Source organism: Gavia stellata, chromosome 8 (genome assembly GCF_030936135.1).
Source record: "Gavia stellata isolate bGavSte3 chromosome 8, bGavSte3.hap2, whole genome shotgun sequence".
Classification (NCBI taxonomy): Eukaryota; Metazoa; Chordata; class Aves; order Gaviiformes; family Gaviidae; genus Gavia; species Gavia stellata.
The window spans coordinates 29,355,506-29,367,478 of record NC_082601.1 but is presented as its reverse complement, the minus strand read 5'-3'; the positions used below and the strand labels follow the sequence as shown (position 1 = coordinate 29,367,478).

General features: G+C 38.5%; 1 protein-coding gene across 1 annotated transcript in view; it reads right to left on the bottom strand.

Annotated features, from left to right (window-relative positions):
- Positions 1-11,973, bottom strand: part of PARD3B (par-3 family cell polarity regulator beta) — a 427,904-nt gene that overhangs the window by 278,406 nt on the left and 137,525 nt on the right. The gene's annotated exons all lie outside the window — the stretch shown is intronic.

Below are 11,973 nucleotides of genomic sequence, written 5' to 3'. Positions count from 1 at the left end.
CTCACAAGATGCAATAGTCCATCACCACTACTTCTGTGCCATCCCAACCTGATGCATGTAAATGACATATCAAGCACAAGTTTTTGGGTACAGAGGCAGCTGAAGGATAAATGGATAACTCCCTACATTAACTTCATTTAGTACCTAACATGCCTTGGACTGGCTCTGCAGAAACAGCCTAAATAAGGATATAAAGAGAAGAGGGGGAAGAGATTCTATTCACAGCAGATCTGCCTCCCACTACCGACTGCCAGGATTCCCAGGGAACAGACATAGGCAGTTGCAGTTGTTTCAGAGAAGTTGTAGACTAAACAGCTTCCTCTTGCAGGCATCTCCAATTAGATTCACCAACTATTCATATCTATTCACGTACTGTCCGGTAATAACCTCAAAGACCAGTCAGCGGCTTTTAGCAACACAGCCATCCAGTTAGCAGAATACACAAGTGCTACAAAACGCTCCCTGCAAAACCTCCAGGTGGGGCAAGAGGGAAAACATGTTTAGTAATATGAGAAATTAATTTCTCACATTATCGAAAATGAAATTAAACAAAACCTACTTTTCTTTTCCAAGTCTTTCCAAAATAATTTATCCATAAGCAAACAAAAAAATTGAAGAGAACGTTGGTCTAAGACAGTAATTTCTCAAATGCTACAAGTGAGTCAAAATAAGATTGTAACTGTCAGTTATAATATTAATTACAGTGGTTAGGACTGATAGTCATAATTACTAGATCTATAATGGAAGTTTGAACATGCAACAGTTCCTCATTAGCGAGATGCTAACAAAGCCGGAGTGACTGTACTACATTCACTCTCAGCACAACTTCGTAATTATAGCTGGAATAAATACCAGCACCTGATGCTGAGGAACAACCACAGAATCTAATGCTCTTACTGCTCCTCATAGTGAGGAACAGTTTTTATACACAGGTAATCCCTTCTATCTCCACTTATGCAGGAGGTCAGTAACAAGCAAAAGTAAGACTTTGTGTCCTGGTATTGAGGGAATGCTCAAAAACCGAAAGGTTAATATTGTTTTTTGTTCCCAGTAATTAACATCTTGATATCAAGAGCTATGCATCTTTTTACAAGGAGATTCTGAAAAAAGGCACTGATCGCCAAATTTATCCATTTTGTGTGATTTTTCCAAAGGTGTCAGTAGGTCAGAAGGAACCAAATCTCTCCACTCAAATATTCCTGTTCTTCACATTGTGCTGAAGCGAAATTTTTTTCCCCTCTAAGCACATTTGATAAGAAGGTGTATAAAAGCTTAAGCCAAAAAGCATTGGATTTTTAAGTTTCTCTTTTCTTTAAGATAAATACTTACTCCTAAAAATATTTTTTTCCATGTATGACCAAAGTGTTTCTGGTGACCTGTATCCAATTTTCAGTCTCACTTCAACACAACAGTTTGAAAACAGACACTGGAGACACTTTTGTATGATTCAGCATAATTTAGTCACCAAGACCTTGTGACATAAACACAAACAGTAAAGAGAAACACTCTTACTAAACTACCAGAAAGCCCTTTGCTTTGGTACTTTTATTTGTAACTTTCACAACTCAATGAGCCATACTCCAAATTCAAATTAAAACATCCTGTTGCTTATACTCTTCAAGGCCATCATCCCAGCCCCTTTTCTCATTTGGCTTCCTTTTTCCACAGTGAGAATCACAGAATCACTAAGGCTGGAAAAGACCTGTAAGATCACCAAGTCCAACCATAAAAAAAAAAAACCACACCACCACACACACACACACAAAAAAACCACCAAAACCACCCACAAACCACTAAACACACCACCACCCACACCAAAACAACCCACCCACACCACACAGCACCATGCCCATCAAGCCACGTCCCACAATGCCACATCCACACGCTCCTTGAACACCTCCAGAGAGGGTGACTCCACCACCTCCCTGGGCAGCCTATTCCAGTGTTTCACCACTCTCTCAGTAAAGAAATTTTTCCTAATATCCAGCCTGAACCTCCCCTGGCGCAACTTGAGGCCATTTCCTCTTGTCCTGTCACTCGTCACTTGGGAGAAGAGACCAGCACCCACCTCTCTGCAACCCCCTTTCAGGTAGTTGTAGAGAGCGATAAGGTCTCCCCTCAGCCTCCTCTTCTCCAGACTGAACAACCCCAGTTCCCTCAGCCGCTCCTCATCAGACTTGTGTTCCAGACCCCTCACCAGCTTCGTCGCCCTTCTCTGGACACGCTCCAGCACCTCAATGTCCTTCTTGTAGTGAGGGGCCCAAAACTGAACACAGTACTCGAGGTGCGGCCTCACCAGAGCCGAGTACAGGGGCACGATCACCTCCCTACTCCTGCTGGCCACACTGTTTCTGATACAGGCCAGGATGCCGTTAGCCTTCTTGGCCACCTGGGCAGAAGAGGGTAAAAAAATTCTTCAGTCAACTAAAGAGACCAAAGATGGAAAAAGAAAAAAAAAACCACCACCAAAACCCCTCACTTACATCAAGCTCACTCCTTCTCCCAAAGCCAACACTCTGAAATTAGATTTCTCCTTTTCCTGAGCTGTCTACTACAACCACCTCCTCATTTCTCTCTCACTCCTCTGACTGAGAGAAAGATGAAGTCTCCCATCTCTGTGACTGCTGAGAGACAGGACCCTCATTTGTTCCAGAGCCTCCCAGCTTCTGCAGCAGTTGAAAGATGTCTCCTCTACCGCTCCGTTCAAATTATGCTTGTCTAGTACAATGGGACCATATTTCAGCACTCCTGTCTGCTCCCTGTATTGACTGCTGCAAGGTGCTGTTTTTACCACATCCCGCCTGCCCTCAATTTTGGAGACCTCCTTTCGCTTGCTTTCTGCCACTGTTTTCCAGTGAAACTGAAGCAAAATGACACTATCCCATTCTCAGTTTACAGCTGTCTAAACTTTGAAACCAAAGTTTGCAGGAGCACCAGGATTATAGAGAATACTGTTTTCCAATTTGGGAAGATGGCCTTACAGCTATTTGCTTTCTTTATATTCCTGCAAGTTTTTGCTTATTGTCATGAGGCTATGAAATTTACAGTGCTCTTCTGGAGTGCGTCCCTACTTGCACAAAAACAACTGGACCATTGTCTGCAATGCTTTCTCTTTTCTCTCAATTTGTTGTAAATTTTAGGGTCCTACAGATCATTTTCTTGTTGAAGAGAAAACCACATCCTATTTTCTTAATTTTTAAAAATATATTTACTGACATATAACATCATTTCTTGTACAAGATATCACAAATCCTAACACCTCTGTGAACCAAGTCAGCTGAAGTCTTTTCGCTAAAATTATCCAAAACAGTCCCTCTGGCCCGCGTGCTCCCTTGCACTCCAGAAGAGAGAAATCTCCCAAAATCCCACTGCCCAGGACTCAACCCAACTCAGGAGTCAGCCCATGTCCATTAGACAGCCATACCTTGAATTTGTTCATCACTGTCTTCCTTAGACATGGATAAAATGTAATGAAAAAACATCACTGATACCATGTATTACAGGCATACTATAGACAATTATATACATTTTTACTTAAGAGATTATGTCATCCGTTTTCTTCTGTCAGGAAACAGAATGTTGCATTTTTCCTTACTGCTTTCCTTTTGTGGTGCTGTGCTCCCATGTTATTCTACTCATGCACTTAAATTTGTGCTGAACATTTATAATGACCAGTGTAAGCTCAAAAAGAAAATTCATCTTTACCCTGCAGGATGAGACACCGGAAAGACTCTTCTGCATACCAAGCTGATCATACAAACACGTTATTTACAAGCACTACTGTTTTGTGCGAGAGTAGCACTTTGTATTTTAAACTTAGGAACTCAGTTTAAAAAAAAAAAACCAACCAAAAAACTTATCCTCATCTTGCTGCACTGCATCAGCAATTTACAGACAACAAAAATTCAAACACATGCCCGAGACTAAAATTCTTCCCATGACAGCTTTTAACCTCAATCACTTCAGGGTTTATTTCCCCTTCTTTCAAAATTTGCAGAGTACCTTCTGTTATGGTACCACAGTACCTTCTAAGCACACATGATGTCTCAGCCTTATTCACAATACATAGTCTTTGACAAAGCTGATGAGAAAAAGTCCTGCAGTTTTCCTTCCTTAAAGTAAACTGTGTCGTTTAGTTTCAAGCCATGTAGATCAATCTTTTCCTTTTACTAGCATCACCCTCAAAAATTAGTATCTACACAGATTCATGGTTAACAGTGTATTTTCCCTGAACTCTTATGTTTTGGAAATATTTTTTTTTAACTGCAAATATGGTTGAAACAAGCATATGGTAGAAACCACACTTAGATTTAAATTGGTTACATTAGGGAAAAAAAAAAAAAGAAGAGAAGTTCTGCCATTTGTGCTCAATTAAAAACTGAAAACTTGCATCAACACAATGGCAAAAGAAACATCTCGATGCCAGATGTAATCCTACTTTCTTATTGGGGGAGGTTGTTTGTTTGGTTTTTTAATTTCACAAAAAAGCTGTACACAGACATTAACACTTACCCTGAATAAGAGCGCACTGCCTCACTTCACTTAAGCCCTTTGGCAGATCAAAAGTCAGTATTTAAGGTTAGGAGAGGGCTGACTAACAAGAAGTGATACGTTTAAGAACACTGTGCAACCTCAGCTAAATAATGTAAGGTTTGGAGTTCAGGATCCGAACGTGGTCAGGGGAACACTGCAGCTCCAGCCATCCCTCCCGGGGTCCCCCTAAGCTCTTCAAGGTTTCTGGGCTCTGAGTTCTGGCATTAAATTTGATGCCTAAATTTAGACAGCTGAGTATTGCTCAGGGTGACCATTACCACAAAAAAAGATTATTCCAACCCTTCCTTAATTTCACTCTTTTGCTCTTACGTCTCCTTGCTCAGCAAAGCACAATTCACCTCCAGGCTGAAATCCTTTTATTCTTTCGGATTTAGGTTGCAGGTTGCTGTCACAGGGCCAGATTCAGAAAACTACTAGAAGACAACCAGAGTTTAATGCTCAACCCACAAGCATTTTCAGTAGGCTATGCTATCTATAATGCAGTCAAATTACGTACTAAAATTGATTTTAGCATTGCTTTTGGTGCAAAGACTCTCAGATGACTTTTGGGTAAGCTGACAAATCAAGGAACATAGGAAATGCAAGCACATGGGCTGCCACTGCCATCAGTGGCAACTAACACATTATGAGGGGGTTTTGTTTGTTTTTCTAGGTAACAGGAAAGAACTATTTTAGAGGAGAACAAATACACACTTGGACAGAAAACCGTAAGTGGGTAGAAAGAGATTTACAATAGATCACCTATACAGTTAAAGTCATAATTGTAAATTCTGGTCCTGCATATAAAAATGCTGACTATGATGGGAAAAAAAGCTGTCCATCAAGTGTCTATCAAACTGTCAACTGTTAAAGGCCATACCAATGACAATTACTCTGCTGCCTGCTTCCAAATTACACTTGCCTGGACCGACCGACAAATTATTTCCTCACCTGCATGTGCCTCAAAATATTTTTTAGCACTCCTGAGCAAATCACAACAAAACTTCAAGTCAGAGTTGAAACAAAACACCATAAATACTACATGCATACACACACAAATGTGAAATTGCACTTTAGCATAAATAATTCTTGGCTGGAAGATCTCTGAACAGACACAACAAAAACAACCACCATTTAAACCGGAAAGTCAGAATGACTTCTAAACTGCTGCTGTCATTAAACAGTTCAGGCATTGGAAATAGAATATTACAAGCAGGATATTAATTTATATTTAAATATAGGAAAGGTCATTAATACATGCCTATTTTTCTTCTTTTTATCAGAGAAATTTCACATTAACAGGCATACAGACAGTTCTGCCAGTCAGCGCTTTTTGAGAGCACTAAGCAATCAGTGTGGGTAAATTTGTTCACCCTCAGATTTATTGCTTACCACCACCTGAGGCATCATGTAATGGTTCTGCCATGTACTTAAAATGTAGCTGACATTAGCTTATACAGTCCACCTTGTGATAGAACTGTATCACTTTTTTATTTTTTTAAATATGCAATGCTCTGACAATGTGGCTTTTATGTTTAAAGCTAACTCAAATTGCTCATAATAGTACCTATCAATACAATTTCAGATCTACAGCTATCTACTCTTTCCAAAGTGCATACTGCACTTCCTAAATTCCCATGGATACAAGATTAGGTTAATGAACTAGGATGATGTAACAGTTAAGACAATTGACTTAAATCTATAAACAGGTGAAATCCATTTCCAACAAGCTCTCTTTTACATATTAACCCAGTGCAGAACAAAGTTTTTTCCCTATTACTCTAAATGAGGTGTACTTTTTTTTTAAACAAGGAAAAATAAAAGCTATCACCTACAAGTAAAAATCAGTAAAGGCTTTAAACAGAGATTGTTTTGGAGTGGTGTTCTTCAGTGCCATAAATTTCAAAAGAATTATTTTCTCTGTTTGCATGTGCTATAACATATTAAGTCAGATTTCAGTTAGAAAGCACAAGAATTGTTCTCACAGTTTTTATGACCAGAATGAAACTTCTTTGGTGTTGTCATTGTCACAAACGGTGCCTAATCAAACAACTACGAATTATTTACATTTACAGCTTTTGGAGTTTCAAAGATGGACATGTAAGAATCACCTATGTACATTATTACAGTAATAAAGTTAATCTCAATCCCATTTTCAGGATCAAAATCCCCATCCATATGAGAAGTTGTTAACCACTGCTCATCTTAAGGCACTAGGATACGTACGTATCTACAGAAGATGTATAAGTAATGCTGCTACTTTCTCCCTGTTTCAAAATTTCTCTCAAGAAAGTTTCCAGCTGAAGGACAGGACTTCAGTTTGGATCTTAACCAGGTATTCTTTTCTTACACTTAAGGTCACAACACACATCAGATCTAGAGTAATTTCAGGATCTTCTCACTATCAACACAGTGCTCCTATTTTCAGCTCCTCATGAGACAGACAGGGAGCATGCAGAGTTACTGGAGTGCTGGGAGCACCATGACACTGCTCCAAAGGGTCTTGGCTGCAAGTACCACGTGGAAGAGACAGGGCAGAGGGGAAGGAGTTGCAGCAGAATCCTCCTGGCGCAGCGATTAATCACCTCACTCACAACAAGGAGTTGCGATTTTTTTTTTCCCCAACCCAAGCTCTAGCAAAACATGCAACTCCTATCCTTGCTGGGCAGGCTGATGAGGAGCTTTGTGAGAACACACCAGCTACTACCAACAGGAATCAGCACTTTCCAATACAGGCCAGGCTTTCTCTTATTCTTGCCCAGGTGAAACATCTGTGTGAATCACACCATCACTGTGCACCCACTGACTGATGCACAGCCTCCAACTCCCAGCCTCAGACACAGGATTAAAAATTAGATCAGCTTCAAGCATTTTATGTTTTTTAAGTATCATTCGAAAAAAAAAATAATTTGTGTTATATTAGAATTTCCCTACACACACGCAAAGTTTTTTTGTTTGGCAGGGTTGGGTTTTCAGGTTTTGTTTGTTTGCTTTTTTTAAATTTAAATCAACCTCTTTCAAATGGCATTCAGATGTCAATGGAAACTAAACTTTAGATAAACACACCAGTCATCTTAGTCATTCAACTTGCTGGACACAGCAGGAAGCATTCATATTATAAAAGAGACTGGGGTTTTTTAAGCAGCATATTATCTGTAGTTACTGAATTTAAATCAATCATTTTAGGCTAATATATCCTATAAGATTTTAAAACTAATAGATCTCAGACTCTCACACCTCATTTTTATTCACAGATTGAAAGGTGAAAATAAGCATTTCTTCTGTTTCAATTCCCAGCCCATTTCTCAACTTCAGATGAAATACTTAATGAACTGTACTAGTTGAATAAACTGACACAGAGAAAATACTCTGTGCACCTGCAAAAGAGGCCACGCTGCCAAAAGCTGGTTTAGCACTTCAACTAACATCAGTTACAGGTGCATATGCAGTCACTTTTCCACAGTTCAACAGCCTAATTTTCTTTAAAACTTTGGCAGCTAAACTTTACAGCTTGAATATCACTTTGGTAGCATTTTATTGCTAGTAGTAGAATAGTAAAATACATTTTTTTTTAATATTTTAATGGTGTTTTAAAAGAGTATCATAAATTACGACATTAGTATAGGTTTTTGTAATATTTAAATATGGCCTGTGTTTTATATATCTGATCTAAATGAAGAACCTTTTCTGGTTTGACCTTTCCTTAAAGAAGTCCTATTACAATTACTTTCTATTCTGGTCACGGTAAACCAGTTCTAGTCTCAAATTTCAAACTCCATCCTGCCAATTTTAGAAGACATGAAGATAAAACAGTGAAACCTCCTGAACTCAAAACTTTCTGGGAGGTTTCAAGGAATGATAAGAACATAAGAGCAGCTATATTGGGTCCACCTTGCCCATTATCCTGCACCTAACACTAGTAGCAAATACTCAGGGAGAAGGCATAACTGCAAAGTGGTATATCCTACCAGCTTCCAAAAAAATGATGTTTGAAATATTTCCAAATCAGAGTGGCATCTAGGCCACCATATTTTAACAGTCACTGATGAGCCACCCGCTGTGAATTTGTCTAATTCTATTGTAACTCGTTGATTTTGGGCCTGTAACACTGAATTACACAATTTAGTTGAATGCTTCATGACAAAGTTAGTTTAGGGTTGTTTTGCTTTGTATATCTGTTGAACAATAGTTTTGTTTTATACTCCTAGTTTTTATGTAGTGAGGAAAGTGAATAATCATTCTCTACTACCTGTCTTAATATTTAAAATGGTAAAACTACTATTTCCATAGGAAAGTTAAAGGACTCAATCACTGAGGGTCATTTGTCCCTTTCTGTGAGAGGGTTAAGAAGAGATGACCAAAATAATCTGCAGGATTCATCTTTCTAGTGAACATACTACATCCTTCTTTTACTTAGTGTCTACAGTAAACAGACTTCCCTCTAATGAAGTAATGAGCTGCAAAGAAAGCAAAACATAAATCAACAGCCAGTGTGTCTATGGGAAAATTGTGCAACATATTGGGAGGGAGGTGCATCTTTTGCCAACTATGTTCAGGAGCAGTAAATACACAACTCTCCATTTTACTTGGCTGAGATTCTAGGTATCTGTTGTGAGAAACAATCGAAATCTGAAGTGGCACTTCAAAGTAAAGAGACAAAAAAATTAACTATCAGCTAAGACTCTTGAAAGGGTAAATTAAATCGAAAGCAATGAGAAAGAACTACATGGCAATGGGCAAACTGACTGAATTGTTTAACTCTTTTTTGTAACTTCTGTAATGATGACTTTCATAAAAGGTGGGTTCATCTGTATACTGGAACATGTTCATATGGAAGCAAACAGTAAACAATCATTAGTGAACAAACATTGCAAAAAATGTGTAAAACTATACTAGTTTGGCTTCTTAAGAAAAAAAGGGTGATATACTACCTCAAGACCTTTAGTTGAAGTCTTATTTTTAACTCGAACAATTTCAAACTATCAATCAGCCAAGCTTAGCAGGGTCATTTTCAACCTGAAAAACACATTTTGCCATATTGCCTCAGAGCTAATACAGTACATAGTACGGTAGAGATTTATAAACACACATACACTCTCCTTTGTTTTACCTAGCACTGGAGTGCACTGACAGAGATTGCACTATAGCCTTCCAGTACGATATTATACTATAGCCTTTCAAAAGCTTCAGCTGCAAATATTTAGCTTACTAAGTGGGTTGGCCTGTTTCTTTTTAAGAGATACTACCTTTGAAACTAGCTATGCATCATAACAATATACAGATACTCACAAAAATAGCAACATCGTAAAATTAGTAAAATAGACGAAAAACTTAAAAAAACCACTGACATCAAATTAAGTGTGTCAAAAAGCAGCATAGGCTTTTGTAATAGAATTTATTCCATCATTTTAAGTCCCATTCATCACCATCCCTCAAAACCTTCACCGAGGCAATAAAAGGCTGGAAATTAACAACTCTGCTAGAGAGCTACTGCAGGAAAACATCTAACTTGTGATGGAAAAATATTTTTCTCCCTATTTAACATATTTTCATGGGGATACCCCCTTGCCCCAAAGTAAGGCAGATTAAAGCAAGTGCAAAGGGAATAGAGACAAGGGGAATAACCGATGAGAAACAATCTGTGGGGAAATCAGAGGCAGAGGGGCTATTAAAAAGGAAAAGGGTTCTTTGGTAACCAACTATGCACGTAAATTTGTTACCTACACTACTACTCAATTCTTGGGTACAGGGAAAGGAAGGAAAGACTGGCTTGTTTTCTAAGTGGGCAACCCAAACACAGAGAAACACGTGGAATTTTTTTTTATATAGATATATCTTTACAGAAACCATTACTGTATGATTTTGCTGCAATACAAAGATAAACTTTAGCTATGCTTATGCAAAGCTCATTTCCATGAATCAAGGACAACTAAGTAATACCAAGCTTAAGTCATGAGGTCAAAATATACCAAGCCTGCATACTGACTGAAATGAAAAGTTATCTTCAAACCTTTAGCTTGCCTGAGAACAGAAACTATTTGTTTTAGGAACACAAGTAGACTTTAATTGCTCATCACGATTCTTTAAAACCAGATTAAACAGAATGCTGCAGAAGAGAAAAATCTATCAAGCACAATGTCATCCCCACAACACCTATGACAAACAGCACAGAACAACATTTGATATCACTACTATGAGAGCAGCCTTCTAGTTCAGAGAGAGAGAGAGAATAAAGTTGTATTTGCTTAAGAAAATAAGCAGTATTGCCTCAAACCATGGAAGGCAGCATGTGCTTCTGTAATGCATTTCTTTTGAAATTTACCAATTTCAAAATGTTAATCTCCCCTGAATCATACAGGAGAGAATTGTAACATGAATGTAGTACGCTCAATGTACTGACAAACATCAGAATGCTCAGCCAATAAACTGACATTGCAAGATTAAGATGAACAGGATAGCTTTTATGTAAGAAAAAGTGTCTTTCCTACTTACTCTGACACAGCATGTAGACTGTATACAAGCATTAGCAACATTTTGTTTATCAAATGAATATTTTCAGTTCATATCTGTTTTTTTAACTTTTAAAAAAACATAATCATGTGGTTTCCCCTGTAATTAAAAAATATGCTGTCTGTATAGCCATAGTATCCCTACACCAGCTTGAAAGAGGACTAACCAAATACATGCTGTTTAAAATGCCCCCAAGCCTACTTAAAATACTTCCACTTCAAAGCAGACAAGAAAGAGAAGGAATTCTTTCCAAGCTCTGAAGTCTGAGCACAGAAACCGGCAACATCCATACCCTGGAGATAATAATTTAAGTCCTGTCAGGTCTATCAAGGGAGAAACTTCCAAAGACTCCTCGAAGAAGCCTTGCCTTCAGTTCCCTTAGACTTCAAACTAAGACACTACCAATGGAAACATCTCTGTTGACTGACTTAGCAACCCGAACACATAGGGCCACTCAAACTAAGTAAGTGTTTTGAACAACTCCATGAGGCACGATTTAAGCTACAGCAAGCCCAAAACCACAGGAATATATTAAGCTTATTCTCTGTCTGAAGCCCCTAAAATACCTTCAAGGAAATCCCGTAAGACTGCAAGTAACCTTTCCCAAACGTTAAAAAGACATGGCCACAACACAAACGACTGCATCAAAACGGAAAATCAAAACTTTTTAGGCTAGTAGACTGTTATTATCCTGTACTAGACGTACTGAAGGTTGGAGCGTTCCCAGGTAGCACTCTTGTCAGGAAACAAATGTCCACTGCGAAGATACAACATAAAGTGTCCAGAACTGAGAGAACTGACTGTTCAAAAGCACAAGAGCCTCAGTATAGCTTGAATTTCAACTATCATTGCCATTTGTAAGCTTATTTTAGGAGAGAGACTCTAATCAGCCATTCCAACCATCATTTGCACCCAAGTCTTCCACTTGCC